Below are 23,199 nucleotides of genomic sequence, written 5' to 3'. Positions count from 1 at the left end.
CTAAATGCCCTAAACCGGGGTGGACTTGAATAGGTATATTTTAGGTGTCACAATTTGCCTCTTTCAATTTCCTTTTTTTTTTTTTTTCCTTGTGGCAATTTTGGGGGTAGTGCCAAGTTATAAACAGGAGAGGTATTTTGCACACATAACTTGATGTAAAAGTAGCAAGATTACGTAAACTTCTAAATTCTGCTGCCCTGACACTCCACACGGAAGTAATGGTAGCAAATTTCTCGATACTTCAAGTCAATTGATTTAACTATATATCAGAACTTTTAAGGTTTTGATACTTTACTATCAGTTTCCACTCGAAATTTTCCTTTGTAACTTTGACATGAAAATGGCAAATTGGCGAATACTTCTTGGATTCAAATTTTACTGTACTATCAAAACACTCTTAGCAAACTTATCTTTAATTAATGCTACTTAACATCACATGCACTATGTCACTTAAATTTCTGGGTATTTGGTCTTTATTGCAAAACTTTTATGTTTATTGATGGTGTTTATATCAGTTTCTTATTTACAAGATATACTAGCAAAGTAGCGAATATGTATCTATACCTCAGATGTCTTTCCCCAAATCAAGCACATGAATTTTACAAGTAAACCAAACATAAAACAATTTAAATTTATTTCACTTTATACTACAAGCCATTATTTAATCTGTTACATTAACAATTAATTCCTGCAGGAGACACATACAGTCCCTCCAAAAGCAGACAAGTGACCCAAATCCCTTATGCATCTTCCAGCCGGACACCATTCAATGCAAGTGATCGAGTCAGGTCATGGTCAGAGACGTGCAAAGCTAATATCCTCCTGCCCCGTTCTTCCTCCCCCAGCAGGACAGCAAGTCAGACTAACGTCAACCTTCACTGTACATGTGGACCACCGGGCCAAATTTAGGTTCTGTGCTTTATATCTTACAAAAAAGAATCATACCATTGCAGTAATTTTAACATCCTTCAAGTGATCTGATGTTATGCCTTTTCAAATCTTCCCATTTTTAAGTTTTTACAAGACAGTGAAAATTGCAGTTTTTCACCCAAACCAGGATTAGAGCTGCCGTTTAACAGTCAACCAAATAAGATGATAAAAATACCCGTTTAGCTCAAAGGAATACAAAGGAATACATCCACATGACTAATTAGTGCCTATAAATAATTTTACTGCCTATTAATAATTTTACTACTGAACTGGTTGGGAGAGGCCTATGAACATTACAGAACAGGGTTGCGTATAGCTTTGAAAATTAGAATTTCATGTTCCTCACCAGGTCTGGCCAATACATTAAAATTATGGTTTCACATACTACAGCACTGAAAACTGCTGCTTTGCATTACAACAGGGCTACCACTGTCTCTCAAGACTTTTCTTTAAATACTAATAGTACGTAACAATTGGCAAATTATTACGACTTTAAATTTATTTATTTAAGTGATCAGTTTCTGGGTTACTAAACTTGACCTTTTATCATAACATTTCAAGAACAATAAGATTATATTTACTCTTGTCACTGGACTCTATATTTAGCATTCCCAAAAGAGTAATATATTTTTCTTCTTGCAAATACTATTAAGCAAAAATCTGTGGAACTAAATGCTTAATAAAAAAAAATCCCTCCTTCAATAGCACACTTTACATGGCAATAAAAGCCTTCAAAAACACTTTCTAGTCAAGTTGCTCTTCCCAACAGTCAAACTGTACAGGTAGAAAGCTAACACGAATGGGTTTTCTATTAAAAAAAGCACTTGTAGGCTTATCTCCAAAACACTCCAAAACTTATTCTCCCTAGGAAAAGTATAAACAAAAACTGATATAAAAAAAGTAGGCAAAATAACTAAGCCAAGCCCTCATGAACAGAAAGATTTTCTGAAATTAAAGGTACATAATATAATCTATACCTGTCAGGTGTCTTAGAAGTTACACATTAGATATATACGAATAATTAGTAAGTCGAAAGTCATCCTTTGGGTTGAGATTACAAAACTTTTAATTATATTTCGGAAACATACCTTCATTCCAAAAGGTGGTACCAGCTCGGGGCCAAAACTCCTTTCCCTTTGCATAAAACCTTACAAGTTCATAACATTGACGGTAAAAAAATAAAACAAAAACCTGGTAAACATTGTTATTAGACAAAACGTGGTGAGGAATTTCAATAGAAGTCTTTGGCTGCTCTAGAATTGACAAAAACAAAATGATTGAACAGGACTAGATATGTAATTAAATGGACATGGATATATTTGAAAGGTTACTATTGTCACCAAGTATCCTACCACAAAGAGGTATTCTTTGTAGATAAGGTGGCAGTGTTGAGATCTATGAAGACTTCACTGAATGCAAAAGATGATGTTTGAAATGGCAAACAATCAGAGAATATATATATATATATATATATATATATATATATATATATATATATATATATATATATATATATATATATATATATATATATATATATATGTATATATATATATATATATATATATATATATATATATATATATATATATATATATATATATATATATATATATATATATATATATACAGGTTCTTAATTATAAGGAAAGTATTCCTATGAGAAGCTCTTGTAGATTAAGATTATTTAAAAGCTATGGATAAAGTTTCTTGACAAATTGTTGAAATGCTTAGAAAGGTTTAAAAACTGAAAATGTTGGTGGACCGAATTTAGTGTTGGCTCTTAAAATAGGAGATAAAGTGTCCCTGGTGTGAGGTAGTTACGTATGGTGATACTGGCTTCTTTTGGATTTTTGTTAGATTTGATCAAGAACTATTGCTTTCTAGATATTTGTGTATAATTGGTACAGCTTTTCACAGCTCCAAAATGGTTTTGGCAGGCTTTCTTCTGTCATGGTAACTTTATAGGACTGGTATTTGATCAACATTTAAAATGGAAAACACATCAAATCCATTAAAGCCAAAGGCATCAAAGCCCTTATCATATTAAAGAAATTATCACACCAATTGGGGAATATAAAACTGCAATTTTGTCCATAATAGATTACTGATGATCAATATGCTCATCAAGGTTCATTAGATATTGCATCAAGAAGGAATACGATTATGCACATGAAAATTCCGATTATCCCCAACAAACTCACTCCTAATAAAAGCCGGAGTGTTGCCCCCTAAAGCATCACCCCAATTTGCAACATTACGCAGAGGTCTTTCACTGCAAACAGGATCATCTGCAGCTACCTGCTTTCTAAATTATAATCCAGGAATAGAAGTTCACAGGACTAGCTCTTTCCCAGAAAGAGCCAAATACCTAATGAACCCTGACAACACCAATTGTTCACCCACCAATAGAGCTCCCACCACCTTGGACTTTAAAACGAATAAAATATGTACCTCTCTATCGTGCCTACTTAAAAGACAAAATAAAGACTAATGCAAAAATATATCGCCGACATAGTACTTAGAACACATACAAAGAAAAGGATATCAATTTTTGGTATCTATAGACAGCTCCAAAAAATAATATTGGAGTAGGAGTTCTGCAAATTCATAAGAAGATGAAAATGAACCTACCTTTAATATCATCAGTATTTACTGCGCGGCACCTTGCAACCATACAAATAGCGTTTGGTATAATACGTGAGAAAAGAGTAAGTTCCTCTATAATTTTTAGCGACGCACAGTGTTATAGATGCTATAAATAAGTACGTATAAACCCGTAAACCAACTTGTACAAGAAATACAAATAAAAATTCATCAACTCTGAAACCAGGCTTGCCAATAATATGTTGGATGCCAGCACATGTAGGAATAAAAGGAAATGAAAATGCAGATACTGCTGCTAAATTAGGTTTCACTGTTCATCCAACATTACACATGCCCCAGTAGCAGACTGGATAACATCTGTCAAACCATAGACATACAAAGATTGACAATTAGAATGGTCCTTAATACCAACCACAAATAAGCTCAAAATTATAAAAGTTGAAATGTATGCATGGAAACCATCTTCACAAAAAGAAAAGAAAAATAAAATAAAGTAATCCTAATCAAGTTCCGTATAGGAGACACCAGATTCTCGCATGGTCACTTGAAAGTCAATTCCACATAATGACCCAATGAAATGTAATAGATGTCAAACTCCCTTGACTGTATAACATGTACTTATCAAATGCCCAAATTGGACAAAAAAAAAAAAAAAAAAAAAGTTGTTCTAATTTCAACAATGAAAAATATTCATGCTGAAAGCAAAGATTTCTCAATTAATAAATAAAACAGGTTTTTAAAATAAAGTCTTAAATTATTTTTTCTCTAAAAACTGGTTTATTTAAATAAAAAAAAATTCTCAGGATTTATTTCTGAGAACCAGCCCAAGAAGAGTCTATATAAGACTCGGAGTCTGAAAAAACCGATCCTACTTTTATTATATTATGATAACTCGTGGAGTTATAGAAAGATTGAAATTCACGATACTAACAGTAATGGCCATCAGGAAATTTATCTTTGTCATGTATATGATTCGGGATGTCTTTTCTTAGAAGGTAGTTTGGGTATTGAGTCCTTGCTTGTAATGCAATAGAATTCGAGGTGCAATTTTGCAATGTTGGAGTTTTATGAAAGATAAACTAAAGGTTGAAGTATGATATGGAGATGAGTCGGGGTTTTGGGGGTAGTAAGTAGTAAATTTTGGTGTACAGACAACCTTTGATAATCTCAAGCTTCCAATCTGAAAGGTAGGTCATGATGGGAATTGTTCATTTGATGAGTTTTGGCTTTTTGTAAACTACCTGTAGTGTTCTGTGAAGGTCTATAAGTTTTGACTAAAATTTAAGATTGTTGTATGACATTGGAGTTTGGAGTTTGGACAGAAATGAGTGTGTGGTTTGGTGGTCATTAAAGAAGTACGAATTTGTTTGTGATAGTCTGGTATTCAGTCGTTGCTCAGTTTGGTGTGAGTTGAGGTTTCAGAAGTCTTGATTTGCATTTGAGAAGTTGTGACGCTTTTGCATTTGGGAATGGGACAACTGGTCGCGACCGACTGGCCATGGCCCAGCTGGCCGTGGCCTACTGGCCGCAGCCCAACTGGCCGCAGGGGCCGACTGATCGCAGCCCAACTGTCCGCAGGGGCCGACTGGTCGCAGCCCAAGTGGCCATAGACGAAAAGATGAGAGAAAAAAATTAATTTCTTTCTGTCTGTCTGTCTCTCTCTCTCTCTCTCTCTCTCTCTCTCTCTCTCTCTCTCTCTCTCTCTCTCTCTCTCAGAAAATATTTAGATAAGACGAAGACATAAAAAAAAAATTATTTCTGTCTGTCTGTCTCTCTCTCACTCACTCTCTCTCTGAAAATATTTGGATGCAGTAAACAATGCTATTTTACTAGAATGGTTTTGAATACAGTAAATGTCAATTAACAAGTAACAAGGAAACAATGCTATTTTACAAAAATGGTTGAAAACTATTTTCTTCTCCTTTTTTTGGAAAGGCTAGGATTACCTATTTAGGAAATATTGATTTTAAGTTTAGAGTTTAAAATATTCAGTTGCTGTAACCTTCTACAATGGCATCAGGTATACTTTCACAGCGAGGCAAAGGAAAGTTTGTGAGAGATGGCTATATATACGTTTTTGATAGACATGGAGCTGATAATGTCACAGAGTTTTGGAGATGTGAAAGGGAAGACTATACAAGGCGAGAATAAATGTAAAGAATGGTGAAATTGTAAAAAATATCAATGAGCATTCGCAAAATGCTGACCCCGCTCAAGTAGAAAAAGGAAAAATAGTATCGAAAATAAAATTGCGGGCTTCAGAAACAATGGAACAAACATCTGTTGTGATTAATGAATGTTTAGAAAATGTTAATGAAGCAGGCCAAGGAGTCATGCCTAGTCATAGCGCTTTGCGAAAAATGGTGAGAGGAAAACGTAAAGATTTGTCTGCATACCCTAGGCCTAATCCTATCTTTAGAAGAATTGGTTATTCCTGTTGATATTCAAAATTATGGATCGGAGAAATTTCTTCTAGCAGACAACCAAGATTCATGTTGGAAGAATGAACAGAAGGGGAAATGACAGACGTTCTCCCCTTTTTCCGTTACACATTTGGAATGTTTACGAACGATGCATAAATGATGAGGATAGAACCAACAATCATGCCGAAGCTGCTAATCGTAGGCTGCAAAATGAACTAGGGATGCAACATCCAACAATATGGAAGTTTATCGATAGTTTGAAAAGGGTGGAACGAGGACGAGATCTTTATTACGAACAGTTGATTGCTGGTCAAACACCGCCCATAAAATTGAAGAAATTCCGAGAAGCTGATGCTCGTATAAAATCAGTGGTGCTACACTTTGAGAACAGAAATATTTTAGAGTATCTGAGAGGAATTGCTCATAACTTCTCTTAAGTTATATAGTTATGTAGCTGCTATTTTAAGCAGTTTTTATATTCCCATAATTCAACTTTTTAATGAAATTTAACTTTTTTTTCTTTATCTTTTATTTTCTTGATTTTTTATTCAATAATTCAGCTTTTTAGTGAAATTTAACTTTTTTATCTTTAATTATCTTTTATTTTCTTAAATTTTTTATTCCAATAATTCAGCTTTTATGTAACTTCTATGTAATTCAGCTGTTTAATAAAATTTACCTTTTAAGTATTATTCTTTTCTAAGAGAAAACCTATTTTCAAAAATGATATGCATACATGAAATAAATAGTTTACAACTATTAACAATAATTACAAAGTTCAACAATGTATTTAAAAAAGGAAACAGTTCAATTGGCAAAGTATCAAGCTCTCATTTAAAAAAATGAAAATGGTTTACAACCATTAATAACAATAAATACCAATTTTCATCGAAAGAGTTTATAACCAATAACAACAATCACAAAATTCAAAAGGGTGTTTAAAAAAAATAATAATAAAATAAACACTAGTTTCCTTCAAAAGATAATAAAAATCTCTCTCTCTCTCTCTCTCTCTCTCTCTCTCTCTCTCTCTCTCTCTTCTCTCTCTCTTACCGCTGCGGCCAGTCGGCTGAGGCCAGTCGTCCCCAGCGGCCAGTTGAGCTGCGGCCAGTCAGCCACGGCCAGCTGGACCACGGCCAGTCGGCCGTGGCCAGTTGTCCTAGACCCTATGCATTTAGGGAACTTTTTGGGATACTTTCAGTGTGAGTAAAATAGTAATGTTTCAGATTTGAAGGTTTGGTTCATAATACATATATGGTATTAAAAAGTGTCCTAGTTTGTAATACTTGAAGTAAGGGAAGTTGAATTGCTTGTAATAATCTCCCTAAAAGTCTCAGTTTGTCATATGTTTATTTACAATGTCAAGTTCAAAGCTCTTTCCTTCAAGTGCTATGTTTTTGCTTTCAAACAATGTTGGTTCGTAATATTTGGTACTAGAAAGTCTGCTAGTTTGTAATACTTCACCTAAGGGAAGTTAGATTGGTTATAGTCTCCCTAGGAGGCCCAGTTTGTCGTATATGGTTACTTATAATATCATTGTGAAGCTGTTGCCTTCAAGTGCTCTTGTTTGTTTGCTGTGTTTTTGCCTTCGTGACACCTGGTTAGCTTTGATGGTCATTCATGTTGTCAGAGTAGATTTTTCCCCAGAAATTTAGAGGGGTTGTGGTTTGTTTGAAAATTGTTCACTTGTGAAGTCTTGAGAGATGCTCTTTTGCCAAGAAGCTTTAGTTACGAAAAAGTTGTCAGGGTCAATATTATAATTTATAAAGAGATCTCCATATCAACTCTTGTATAGGGTTTGGTGCTGTCGTGTCTGGTAAAACAAGGCCTTTTTATTTTCTTACCTATTAAAGCAGAACTGGTTTTAATCTGGTTAACTGGTAGGATTATCGCAAACATACTACCACAGAAATGTCGTTTTGAGGAACTCTTAAAGGTGCTGTAGAAATCCTTCAAAATACAGCAGTATTCCTTAAGAACACTCAATATCCCAGTGAGATCTAAATAAATTAGCTCAGTGATGTTGTTGCACTACTGGTCAACAAATTTCTTTCATCCAGTTGCTAATTTTACCTGCTCCTGTTAGTGAAGGGTATTTATCTGTTGAAGTCCACAATCTATAGTAGGCTGGTGGTATAAAATAGTAAATCTGACAATAAAACTAAATCAGATTAAACCAACTTTTCAAATGAGTTGGTCTTCATTCAAAGAAACACTGCAATGAAGTCCCACAATTAAGTAGTCTTGTCGGACCCATGTTTGTTTCATAAGTAACAACAAGCGCCTCAGTGGCGTGGTCGGTATGGTGTTGGCGTGCCACCTCGGGTCTTTCATTGAGGAGTGAGAGATGTGTATTTATGGAGATAGCAGTTCACTCTCAACGTGGTTCGGCAGTCACATAAAAAGCCATTGGTCCAGCTGCTGAATAACCACTGGTTCCACGCAACATAAAAACACCATACAAACAAACATAAGTAACCAACATTACCACACCCCTGAGTGTAAACATATGCTTGCAGTGGAACATATACTTGTACAACCTCCATACAATGTATATCAGAGCATTGAAAGCATGTCTTTCAAATAAATTGGCTGTTACCTCATTGCTGGTAGTATATCAACTTGGTAGATTTTTTTTCTAAAAAATAGCAATATTTTAGGATCAGCATTTAAAATTAAATCCTTCGGGCTTGCAAAACTATTTAATTATGTAATATGGTTTTCTATTTTCATATTTATAGAAACTTGTGAAATATCTTTAGGTCTTTCACTAATCATGGTTTGGTCTCAGTTGGCTAAAGGTGAAGTATATGAACTATTTGGGTAAAAAATTTAGTTTGTCCGTTATTCCTTATTATTTGTTTTAATTAATTTATTGATTTTTTATTTTTATTTATTTATTCATTTATTTATTTTTATTTATTCACTTATTTATTTTTATTTGTTTAATTCTTTTTTTATTTCTTTATTTATTTAATTTTATTTTATCTATCTATCTATCTATATATATATATATATATAGATATATATATATATATATATATATATATACATATAAGAGATCCTCACGTGAAAATGAAAGAAGGAGGTACTAAGACTTTCAACTTTTATTCCAAAGTCATCTTCAGGGTACCCTGAAGATGACTTTGGAATAAAAGTTGAAAGTCTTGGTACCTCCTTCTTTCATTTTCACGTGAGGATCTCTTATATACTTTACCCACGGGACCGTTGTGGAATTGCAAGATAGATATATATATACTATATATATATATATATATATATATAATGATATATATATATATATATGTATATATATAGATATATAATTTTGTTTATCTATTTATTGTTATTTATTTATTTTTTTTAGTTCTTATTTTTATTTATTTATTTATTTTTACTTTTTATTTATTTATTTTATTTATTTATTTGTAGTTATTTTTATTTATTTATTTGCATTTTTTTATTAGCTGGTTTTTTATTTATTTATCTATTTATTTTCATTTATTTTCATTTATTGATTTATAATTATTTATAATTTATTTTTATTTATTATTTATTATTTTTTCATTTATGTTTATTTTATTCATTTATTTTCTTATTTTTATTTATTTTGTTTAATTTTTTATTTATTAATTTATTTGTTTTGATTGATTTATTTATCTTATTTATTTATTTTTATTTATATTCATTTGCTAATTTTATTTATTTAATTTTATTTATTTATTTAATTTTTTATTCATTTATTTTTAATTTTTATTTATTTATTTATTTTTATTTATTCTTTTATCTATTTTATTTTTTATTTATTTATTTCGATTTATTTCTTTATATTTATTTATTTTTTTTTTAATTTTCTATATTTATTTATTTATTTATTTTGATTATTTATTTATTTTTACTTATTTTTATTTATTTGGTTTTTATTTATTTATTTATTTATTTATTTATTTATTTATTTTATTTATTTATTTATTTGTTATTCAATTTAATTTGTTTATTTATTTTTGTTTATTTATATATTGATTTTTATTTTCTTATTTATTTTTATCTACTTAATTTTTATTTTCATTTATTTAGTTATCTTTTTCATTTACTTATTTACTTATTTATTTAGTTATTTATTCATATTTATTTATCTAATTATTTATTTATATATTTATCTATTTATTTGTGTGTATAGTTCTATTTAATTATATTTATTAATTTCTATATATTTATTTATTTCTTTTTATTTATTTCTTTTCATTTTATTTGTTTTTTTATTTATTTTATTTTTTTAATATTTATGCATTTTTATTTTTTTATTTATTAATTTACCATGATTTAAATATCTATTTTTTATTTTGGATTATTTATTTATTCACTTATTTTGATTTATTTATTTATTTATTTATATATTTATTTATCTTTATTTATTTATTTATTTTTATATATTTATTTATTTACTTTTTTTATTCATGTATTTATATATTTTTATTCATTAATTCATTTTATATTTATTTTTATTTATTATTTTTTATTTATTTTTTTATTGTTTATTTATTTATTTAATTTTTTATTTACTTTGATTGATTTATTTTCATTTCATTTATTTCTTTATTTATTTCTATTTATTTATTTGTTTACTTTTATTTATGTATTTATTTTTTGTTTATTAGTTATATTTTTATTATTTATTTATTTAATTTATTTATTAATTTTTATTTATTTTGTGTTTTATTTATGTAATTACCTATTTAATATAATTAATTTATTCATTTTTGTTTACTTATTTATTTTCTTTAATTTTTTCTTTGTTTATTATTTTTTTATTTTATTTTATTTCTTTATTTTATTTAATTTATTTATTTGGTTTATATTATTTAGATATCTCTTTTATTAGTTTTTTAATTTATTTATTTATTTAATCTATTTATTAATTTTATTTATTGTTTTATATATTTATTTTTATTATTTAATTTCTATTAATTTATTCACTTTTATTTATTATTAATTTATTCATATTTATTTATTTATTGTTTATTTACTTGTTTATTTATTTTTATTTATTTACTTTTTCATTTATTTATTTATTTATTTATATATTCTTTCATTTTATTTATTATTTGTTTCTTTTTTATTTAATTATTTTAGTTTTTTTATTTTTAATTATTTATTTATATTTACTTTTTTATTTATTTTTTTTTATTTATTTTTCTCTTTATTATTCTTTATTTATTTATTTTTTATTTATCTATTTATATATTTTATGTATTAATTTTTTCATTTTTTATTCAGTTTATTGTTATTATTTATTTATTCATTTTTATTTATATTTTTATTTTCTTTATTTATTTATTTATTTATTCATTTATTTATTTCTATTTACATATTTACTTATTTACTGACCTTTATTTTTTTCTCTTTTACTTAATTTTTTAGTTTGATTGACTGATTAATTTATTTATTTTTTATTTATTTATTATGTATTATTTATTTATTTATTTATCTTGATTGATTTATTTATTAATTAATTAATTTATCTATTTATTTGTTTATTTATATATTTATATTTGTTTACTTATTTATATTTATTTATTTGTTTATTTTTATTTATTTGTTTATTTTTATTTATTTATTGATTTATTTCTGTTTTTTTATTTATTTAAATTATTTATTTTATTTTATGTATTTATTTATTTTTATTTTTATTTACTAATTTTTTTATTCGTTTATTTATTGATTTATTTTAATTCATTATCTACTAATTTTCCTTTATTTATTTATTTATTTTTTATTTATGTATTTATATATCTAATTTTTTTCATATATGTATATATTTTGTTTTGTGTATTTTTATTTATTATTTTTTAATTATTTATTTAAATTTATCTATTTTTTATATTTTTATTTATTTATTTTTAATTATTTATTTAATTTATCTATTTTTTTATATTTTTATTTTTTATTTTTTATTTTTAGTTATCTTTTGTTTTTTATTCAATTATTTGTATTTATTTTTTTATTTTTTATTTTTATTTATTTTTTATTTATTTAAGTATTTATTTATTTATTTATTTAATTATTTGTTTATTTATAATAATTTATTTACTGATTTTTTTATTCATTTATTTTTATCTATTTTTTATTCATTTATTTTATTTATTTAACTTTATTTATTTTTTCTCATTTATTTTCGTTAATTAATTAATTTATTTATTTCATATTAATTTTTCTATTTATTTTATTTTTATTTTTATTTATTTATTTTATTTATTTATTCATTTATTTATTTATCTATTGATTTATTTTTTATTTATTTAAGTATTTTTGTTACTTATTTTTAATTTAATTTGTTTTCTTATAATAATTTATTTACGGATTTTTATTCATTTATTTTTTTCTATTTTTTAATATTTCATTTGTTGTTTATTTATTTACTTATTTATTTTTCACTCATTTATTTTCGTTAATTAATTAATTTATTTTATTCATATTAATTTTCTTTTATTTATTTATTTATTTTTATTTATTTATTTTATTTATTTATTCTTTATTTATTTATCTATTGTTTTATTTATTTTTTATTTATTTATTTCAATTATTTATCTTTATTTATTTATATCTATTTATTTTTACAGGCAGTCCCCGGGTTACGACGGGGGTTCCGTTCTTGAGACGCGTCGTAAGCCGAAAATCGTCGTAAGCCGGAACGACGCTTGGAAATATGTCTTAAACTAATAAAAAGTTATAAAACCTTACTTGTAATCCTTTGGTTACACTACATGTTGTTTCCTGTAGTTCTTTTATGTACAACCTGGAGTTATTTTCATATAAGATGCTGGTTCTTGAAGGTAAAAACTATTGTAATCCTCTAGTGACACTACATTCTTGAAGTTTTATGTACAACCTGGAGTGATTTTGCCAAATCTTGAGGGCTACAAGAACAGCTGATTACTATTTACGTATCATATAGACTAATTAAAGTAAACGTATCTTTAAATAGGCTTATATATTAGTATCAACAAAACATTTCCTGCCATGAGTCAGAGGCCGTTTAATGAAACGAACACTTCTCTGTCCTATCTGTTCAGAAAATAAACGTTACGTCAATCTCGGAGACCATTGTTGCCAAGGCGTCTCTCTCTCTCTCTCTCTGATCAAATTACACTGGAACCTTGACATACGATTGCCCTAATATACGAATGTTTTGAGATACAACAGAAAATTTGCGAAAATATAAGCTTTGATATACAACGAAATATTTGAGATACGATTTTGCGATGAGTGTTAGTTGTATAGGCTACCGATAAATGGCGTTCAGTCTGTTTGTTTGTTGGTGCTGCATGTTAACACGTCGTTGTTTAGTTCGTTGTATTTGCGCCTATTTTTCGTGTTATTTTTGTCTATTTTATTATTAACCATGGGTTTCAAAGCTAAAGACAAAGCAGGTGATAAGAAAAAACCCAAGAAAATTATTTCGATGGAAGCAAAACATGAAATTATAGCAAAGCATGAACGTGACGTTCGTATCGTCGATTTGGCAAACGAGTATGGTCGAAATCCTTCTACAATATCCACGATCATCAAGCAGAAGGAAGCTATAAAAACCTTTCAAAGGCATCACCATTATTTCTAAACTACGAACTGATTAAAAAAAATAAATAAAAATTAGTTTAGCAATGTTATTTCATTTGTGTTTATTACGTAGTTATTAGTGTACATACGTAAATAAAAAGAGAACAAATCGTTCCCTGCCACCCTTCCCTACCTCCTCCCCCTGCTGGCCTCACGTCATCTTTCGTTGTGGTAAGTAAAATTCCTTTCTTTTTTTAATTGATTTTATTAACATTTATTATCATTTATCACATTGCTATGTTATTTTATCATTATGTGTGTTATTACTTTGTTTATTTGTGTATAAATTGGTGTATATTATATGTAATTTAGCTGTGTTTAGGTGTGGTTTCATAGCGCTAGAACGGATTAATACATATTACATTATTTTTAATGGGAAAAAATGCTTTGAGATACAACTGTTTTGATATACGAAGATGGTAACGGAACAAATTAAATTCGTATGTCAAGGTTCCAGTTACTGGATAATGTCAGAGAGAGAGAGAGAGAGAGAGAGAGAGAGAGAGAGAGAGAGAGAGAGAGAGAGAGAGAGAGAGAGAGAGAGAGAGAGAGAGAGAGGCGTCTTCCGACGCTCCGAGTTAAGGACAGAGAAGTGTTCGTTTCATTAAACGGCCTCTGACTCATGCCAGTAAATGTTTTGTTGATAATAATATAAGCCTATTTAAAGATACGTGTACTTTAATTAGTCTATATGATACGTAAATAGTAATCAACTGTTCTTGTAGCCCTCAAGATTTGGCAAAATCGAAGTATCCAAAGAGAGACTCTCTTTGGATACTTCGATTTTGCCAAATCTTGAGGGCTACAAGAACAGTTGATTACTATTTACGTATCATATAGACTAATTAAAGTAAACGTATCTTTAAATAGGCTCATATTATTATCAACAAAACATTTACTGGCATGAGTCAGAGGCCGTTTAATGAAACAAACACTACTCTGTCCTTAACTCGGAGCGTCGGAAGACGCCTCTCTCTCTCTCTCTCTCTTCTCTCTTCTCTCTTCTCTATTCTCTCTTCTCTCTCTCTCTGATCAAATTACTGGATAATGTCTCTCTTTGGATACTTGGAATTTGCGTTGTAATCTAACCAGAAACTTCGTTTTGTTATTATTACTGGAAACAAGCAATGATTTTTTCATTATTTGCGCTTTTGGACTGTTATATGTAAACTCTGCGCACCGCAAGCTAGTATGTATTCATTCGCTCGGAAACTAGTTCCGCATATGAGGCGTCACTAAAAAACATCGAAAAATATGACATAAAAAGTGTCGAAAATCATCATAACCTCAAAATTTTTGTTGTAATCTAACCAGAAACTTATTTTTATTAATATACTGTGCTAAACTATAAAGGATTTTTATCATAGTATGCGTTTTTTAAAAGCGTCGTTAACTCGGAGCGTCGGAAGCGTCAGCGTCGGAAGCGTCAGCGTCGGAAGCGTCAGCGTCGTAACCTCGGAACAAGCGTCGTAACCCAGGACGGATTTTTCCATTGAATATTTAAGAAAAAGCGTCGTAACCTCGGAACGTCGTAAGCCGGAACCGTCGTAACCCGGGGACCGCCTGTATTTATTTATTTATTTATTCATTCATTTTAATTAATTTATTTATTTATTTACTTTCATTTCAATATTTATTTTTATTTATTTTTTTATATTCATTTATTTGATTTTTTATTCATTTATTTTCATTTCTATTTATTTATTATTTATTTATATTTATTTTAGTATTTTTTATTTTTTTTTGATGATTATTTATTTATTATTTATTTATTTATTTATTTACTTTTTATTTACTATTTTTTACTATTTTTCTTTTATTTTATTTTATTTATTTATTATTATATTTATTATCTATTTATTAAATGAATAAATAAAAATTAATTAATTACTTAATTAATTAATATAAATAAAAAAATTAAAAGAAAGAAATAAAAAATAAAGATAGATAAATGAAAATAAATTGCATAAAAATAAATAAATAAATAAATAGTAAATAAATAAGAATAAATAAATAAGTATAATCAAAAAAATTAATAGTATAAATTAAATAATAGAAATAAATGAAGGTCAATAAATAATTGAATAAATATAAATAAATAATGATAATAAATAAATAAATAATAAATAAATAAAAATAAATAAATTAAAATAAAGAAATAATTAGAAATAATAAATCATTAAACATAAACCAATAAAAAATAGATCAATAGAACTAAATGAATAAATAAAAATAAAATCAATATTTCTAAGATATTATCAAACGGTTTAATAAATGATATTTCAAATAAAAACTCCCAAAGATATTATATTGAAATTAAATTATTTTATGAAATTATTGTAAATATTTATTTTATTTAATAATTATTTATTTATTATTTACTTATTATTTTTATATGTATATAATTATTTTTTATTTTTATTTATGGATTAATTTACCTTTACTTTACTTATTTATTTTTAATTTTTATTTATTTATTTATTAATTTTTCTATTTATACTTATCTTCATGTACTCATTTATTTATAATAATTTTGTTTTATATATTCTTTATATAGAAATAAATAAATAAATATATATATATATATAATATATATATATATATATATATATATATATATATATATATATATATATATATGATATATATATATATATATATTTACTTTCATTTATTTTTACTTATTTTTTACCATTTACTATTATTTTTTTCTTTATTTTATTTATTTTATTTCTGTTTTTTATTTTTATTTATATTTCTTTATTTATTTATATTTATATATATTTATTTATTTATTGTTTATTTTCTTTTATCTTACATTATTTTTTGTTTATTATTGATTATTTATTTATTTATTTATTATTTGAATTTATCTATTAATTTATTCATTTATTTTATTTATTTTTATTTGTTTTTAGTTTTCTATTTAATGATTTATTTATTCATTTATTTTTATTTATTCATTTTTATTTATTTATCTATTTATTTTTATTTATTTCTTTATTTATTATTTATTCATTTTAGTAAAATATTTTTATTGGTTTTTTATTGATTTATGTATTTTAATTTATTTATTATTTATAGAATTTTATTTTTTAATTTATTTTCTTTATTTAATTTATTTTATTTATTGATTTATTTGTTTATTTTATTTTTTTTATTTTTGTTTACTTATTTTTATTTATTTTTTTACTTATTTATTTTTATTATTGTTTTACCTATTTATTTATTTTTATAGATTATTTTTATTATTTTCATTTATTAAATGTTATTTTTTTACTTTTTGATTTATTTGTTTTATTTACTTATTTATCTATTTTCATTTATGTAATAATTTTTTTTTTTTTTTTTTATTTATTTCTTCATTTATTTATTTTAATTCTTTATTTTTTATCTTTTTTATTTTTTAATTTCTATTTTTATTCATATATATTTTCTATTTTTATCAATTGAATATACTTATTTTTTATTTTTATTTGTTGATTTATTTTCATTCATTTATCAATTTTTTATTTATTTATCTATTTACATATTTATTTGTGCATTTTTTATTTATTTATTTATTAATTCATTTCTATTTATTTATTAAATTAATTAAATATATTTAATATTATTTATTATTTATTTAATTATTTTTATTTATTTCTGTTTATTTAATTGTTTATTTATTTTTTATTTTTTTTTCCATATTTAATAATTTTTTTATTTATTACTTTATTTTTTTTATCATTTATTTTATTTCTTATTTTATTTATTATTTATTTTATTCATTTATTTATGTATTTTTATTTTTATTTACTTTCATTTCTTTTTTTCATTTAAATTTATTTATTCATTTTTAAATTTATTTATTTATCTATATATTTTTATTATGTATTATTTATTTATTATTATTCATTTATTTGTTATTTTTATTTTTCTATTACTTAAATTTTTTTTATTTTATTTGACTTATTTAATGGGATGTTGTTTTTAATTTTTATTTTTACAATATTTTTTTTATTATTTCTATTTTATTTTTTATTTATTTTTATTTATTGATTTATATCTATTTTCATCATATTAATTTTAATTTTTTTTATTCATATATATCTATTTAATTATTATTAGTTTTTTTTATTTTCATTCAATTGGTTTTTTTATTTATTTATTTATTATATATTTATTTTTTATTTATTTATTTATTATTTATTTATTTATTTATTTATTTATTATTTATTTATTTATTTTGTATTTATTTTATATTTATTTATTTATTTTTTATTTATATATTTTCTATTTATTTCATTTATTTTTTCATTTATTTATTTCTATATTTATTTTTTATGTTTTTTATCATTATTTGTATTTAATTCTTTTTTGTTCTTATTTATTTATTCGTTTAATCTTCCACCTTTTTATTTTATTTTTAAATGATTTTCATTTATTTCTTATTTATTTATGTATTTTTCTTCATTTTTATTTATTTGTTGATTTATTGCTTGATCTATTTTTATTTATTTATTTATTTGTTTATTCATTCATTTATTTATTTATTTATTTTTATTTTTATTTTTATTTTTTCATTTACTATTTTTTATTGTTTTTTATTTTTTATTTATCTTTTTATTTATTTATTTTGATTGGTTACTTTTAACTATTTATTTATTTTTAATATTATTTCTTATTCCTATTTGTTTTTATTTATTTATTTAATTATTTATTTTTATCTATATACCTATTTTCATTTATTTTTATTCAATTATTTTTATTTTCATTATTTTTTTATTACTTATTTTTTATTAACTTATTATTTTTTTATTTTGATTTATTTATTTTTTATATTTATTCATTTATTTCTTTATTTTCATATTGATTCATTTCTTTATTTCTTTATTTTTATTTATTACTTATTTATATTCATTGATATATTTATTTTGATTTATTTGCTTTTATCTATCAATGTACTTATTTTTATTCATTTACTTATTTACTTATTCTGTCTAATAATTTTTATTTTTTATTTTGCATATTTTTTCAATTCCATTAATTTCTTTATTCGTTTGTTTATTTTTCTTAATTTACTATATATATAATAATTTATTATTTATAATATTTATATTTATTTATTTATTTATTTATATTTATTATATTTTTTTATATATTTATTTAATCTTTTTATTTATATATAATTTAATTTCAATAATATTTTTATTTTATTTTTATTTATTTATTTATATTTATCAATTTACATTTATTGATTTATTATTTATATATTTTTATTCATTTCCATTTTCATTTTTATTTTTATTCAGTTGCATTTATTTAGTTATTTATTTTTGTTTATTTATTTCTATTTGATTTTTTATTCATTTTTATTTATTTATTTTTTTAATTTTTCAATTTACTTATTTATTTTTTTATTTATTTATTTAACTATTCTTTTTGTTTATTTTTATTTATTTATTTTTGTTTTATTTAATTTAATTATTTATTTATTTATTTACTTGTATATATTTTATTTATCTATTTTTTTTTATTTATTCATTTATTTATTTTTTATTTATTTTTATTTATTTATTTAATTAACTTCTATTTATTTTTCTGAATTTATCTATTTAATTATTTTAATATATTTTCAAATTATTTATTTATCTATTACTATTTTTATTTATTTTTTATTTTTTATTTTTTTTATATTTATTTTTTTTTATTATTTATTTATTTATTTATTTATTTATTTATTTATTTATTTTTATTTATGTTTATTTATTTTCATGTAATTTTTATATTATTTATTTACTTCTTTATATATTTTTCGTTCATTGTATATATTTCTATTTGTTTACCTTTTTATTCTATTTGATTTATTTATTTATTTATTTATTTATTTTTATTTTTTATTTATTTTATTTTGTTTATCCATTTATTTATATATTTTATTCATTTTATTTTATTTATTTATTTATATATATATTTTATTTATTTATTTATTTATTTTATTACTTATTTTTATTTGTATTTATTTATTCATTTAATTTTCTTATTTATATATTATTAATTATTTCCATTTATTTCGTATTATTTCTTATTTTTATTTATTTTTATTCATTTTTATTTACTTTTTATATATTTATATATTTATTCATTTATTTATTTTTATTTATTTGTTTATTTATTTATTTTCATCTTTCTTTTTATTCTTATTTTATATATTTATTTCTTTTTGTTTATTTAATTTTTTTGTTTTTTTTTATTTTTGGTTTTTCTATTTTTCTATTTGTTATTTTTTAAATATTTATTTTTATTTTTTTAATTCTTTTTTTTTATTCCTATTTGGTTTTATTATTATTTTATTTTATTTATCTATTTTTTTATTTATTTACTTATTTCATTTATTAAATTTTTTATTTAATTATTTTCAATTGTTTATTATTTATTCTTTTATTTATTTTTAATTATTCACTTCTTTATTTATTTTGATTTATTCATTTTTTTTTAATTTTTATTCTCTTATTTCTGTATATGAGATAGGTTTTCGTTTCTTTTATTTTTTATTTTTGTTTATTTAGTTTTTTGTTTTTTTATTCATTTATATTTAATGATATAGTTTATTTTCATTTGTTTGTTTTTTTAGTTTTTCTATTTACTTATTTTTTAATTTATTTATTACCTTACTTATTTATTTATTTATTTTATTTATTTTATTTACTTTCTTTATTTCTTTATTTATTAATTATATTTTCTTTATGTATTTATTTTTATTGTTATTAGTTTTTATTTTATCCATTATTATATTCTTAATTTTTATTATTTATTTTTATTTATTTAGTTAAGTTAGATTGTATTTTTTATCTATATTTCTAGTATTATACTTTTGTTTATTTATTAATTTACTTTTATTTTACCTATCTTATATGATTATCTATTATGCTATGTCTTATTTTTTTTATTTATATATTTTTATTTTTAGTATTTATCTGTTTTATTTATTTTTATTTATTTCACTATCATTTATTTGTTTATTTATTTGTTCTTTATTCATTTATTTATTTTTTATTTATTATTTATTCAGTTCTCTTTGTATTCATTTATTATTCTTTACTTTTGTATATTTTATTTAGCTTGTTTTTATTTATCTAATTTCATTTATTTAACTTATTTATTTTTTCTTAATTTATTTTTAATTCTGGTATTTATGCATTTCTCTTTATTTATTTGTTTTTTTGTATTCATTTTATTTATTTCTATTTGTTTATTTTATTTTTTATTGTGTATTGTGCTATTTTACTTTTTATATATTTATCTTTCTTTATTTTCTTATTTATTTATTTATTTATTTATTTTTTATTTTTATTATTTTTATTTATTTAATTTTATTATTTATTCTTATTTTATTAATTCTCTATTAACTTTTTATTTCTCTATTATTTTTTTTTTATTTTGCATTTATTTATTTATTTTTTTTATATTTTTATTTAATTTCTCTATTTATGTTCTTAATTTTTTTTATCTATTTATTATGTTTTAATATCTATCTATTGGATTACATTTTTATTTATTTATCATATTTTTTAAATTATTTTATGTGTTTGCTTTTTATCTATTTATTGATTTTATTTATTTATTTGATTTACTTTTATCTATTTGATTTATTTGTTCATTTGTGTATTTATTTACTATTTGATTTTTTATATTTCATTTTTTATTTATTTTTATTTTTTTTAATTTTTCATTTTTACTTTATTTAATTTTTTTATTTCATTTATTTCACTTATTCTTTTTGTTTTATTTTTATTTATTTATTTTTGTTTATTTAATTTATTTATTTTATTTATTTACTTGTAGCTTTTTTTATTTATTTATTCTATTTTTTTATTTTATTTCATTTTATTTATTTGTTTTTATTTTTTATTTATTTAATTTAATTTTAATTAACTTATTTATTTATTTTCTGAATTTATCTATTTAATTATTTTAATATATTTCAAATTATTTTATTTATCCCTATTACTATGTATTTATTTTTATTTTTATATAATTTATTTTTTTAATTATTATTTTTATTTATTTATTTATTTATTTTTTATTTATTTATTTATGTTTAATTTATTTTCATGTATTTATTTTATTTAACTTTCTTTATGTATATTTTTCGTTCATTTTGTATATATTTTCTATTTGTTTTTACCTTTTTATTCTATGTTTGATTTATTTATTTATTTATTTATTTATTTTTATTTTATTTATTTTATTTATCCATTTAATTTATATATTTTATTCATTTATTTTATTTATTTGATTTATATATGTATTTATTTTATTTATTTTTTTATTTATTTTTATTACTTATTTTTATTTGTATTTATTAGTCATTTAATTTCATTTAATTTTTATTATTTATTTTATTAATTATTTCCATTTATTTCGTATTTATTTCTTATTTTTTTATTTTATTTTTTATTCATTTTTAATTATTTTTTATATATTTATATATTTAGTTCATTTATTTATTTTTATTTATTTGTTTATTTTATTTAGTTTTCATTTTCATTTCTTTTTATTCTTATTTTATATATTTATTCTTTTATTTTTGTTTATTTAATTTTTTTTGTTTTTTTATTTTTCTATTTTCTATTTTGTTTGTATTTTTAATGATTATTTATTTAATTATTTTTTTTTATTTCCTATGTTTTATTTTATTTATTATTTATCTATTTTTATTTATTTACTTATTTTTCATTTATTAAATTTTTAGTTAATTATTTTCAATTGTTTTTATTATTTACTTTTATTTATTTCTTTTTAATTATTCACTTTCTTTATTTGATTTATTCATTTTTCTATTTTTATTCTTTTATTTCTGTATATGTAGTTATTCATTTCTTTATTTCTCTATTTTATGTTTTATTAGTTTTCGTTTTTTATTCATTTTTTTTTATATTTAATTGATATATTTTATTTTCATTTGTTTGTTTTATTTTTCTATTTACTTATTTTTATTATTTATTTTACTTACTTAGTTTATTTAGTATTTATTTATTTATTTTTATTTATTTATTTCTTTTTATTATTAATTTATTTTTCATTTATGTTTATTTATTTTTGTTGTTATTTATTTTTTTATTTTTCATTTATTTATATTCTTAATTATTATTTATTTTTATTTATTTAGTTATTTAGATTTATTTTTTACTATATTTATGTATTTAATTTTGTTTATTTATTAATACTTTATTTACCTTTACTTATTACTTATTGATTTATCTATTTATTCTTATTCTTATTTTTTTTATTTATATATTTTTATTTTTATTTATTTATCTGTTATTTATTTTTATTTATTTCCACTATCATTTATTTGTTTATTTATTTTTATTCTTATTTGTATATTCATTTATTTATTACTTTATTTGTTTATTTATTCATTATTTATTTTTATTTATTTATATTCAGTTATCTTTTTTATTCATTTATTTATTCTTTACTTTATATATTTTATTTAAGCTTTTTATTTATCTATTGATTTATTTACTTATTTATTTTTATTCATTAATTTATTTTAATTTGGTATTTTATGCATTTCTCTTTATTTAGTTTGTTTATTTTTATTCATTTATTTATTTCTATTTGTTTATTTTTA

The sequence above is a fragment of the Macrobrachium nipponense genome, chromosome 14 (assembly GCF_015104395.2).
Source record: "Macrobrachium nipponense isolate FS-2020 chromosome 14, ASM1510439v2, whole genome shotgun sequence".
NCBI lineage: Eukaryota > Metazoa > Arthropoda > Malacostraca > Decapoda > Palaemonidae > Macrobrachium > Macrobrachium nipponense.
The sequence above is the reverse complement of the archived record's forward strand: the minus strand, read 5'-3'. Positions refer to the sequence as shown.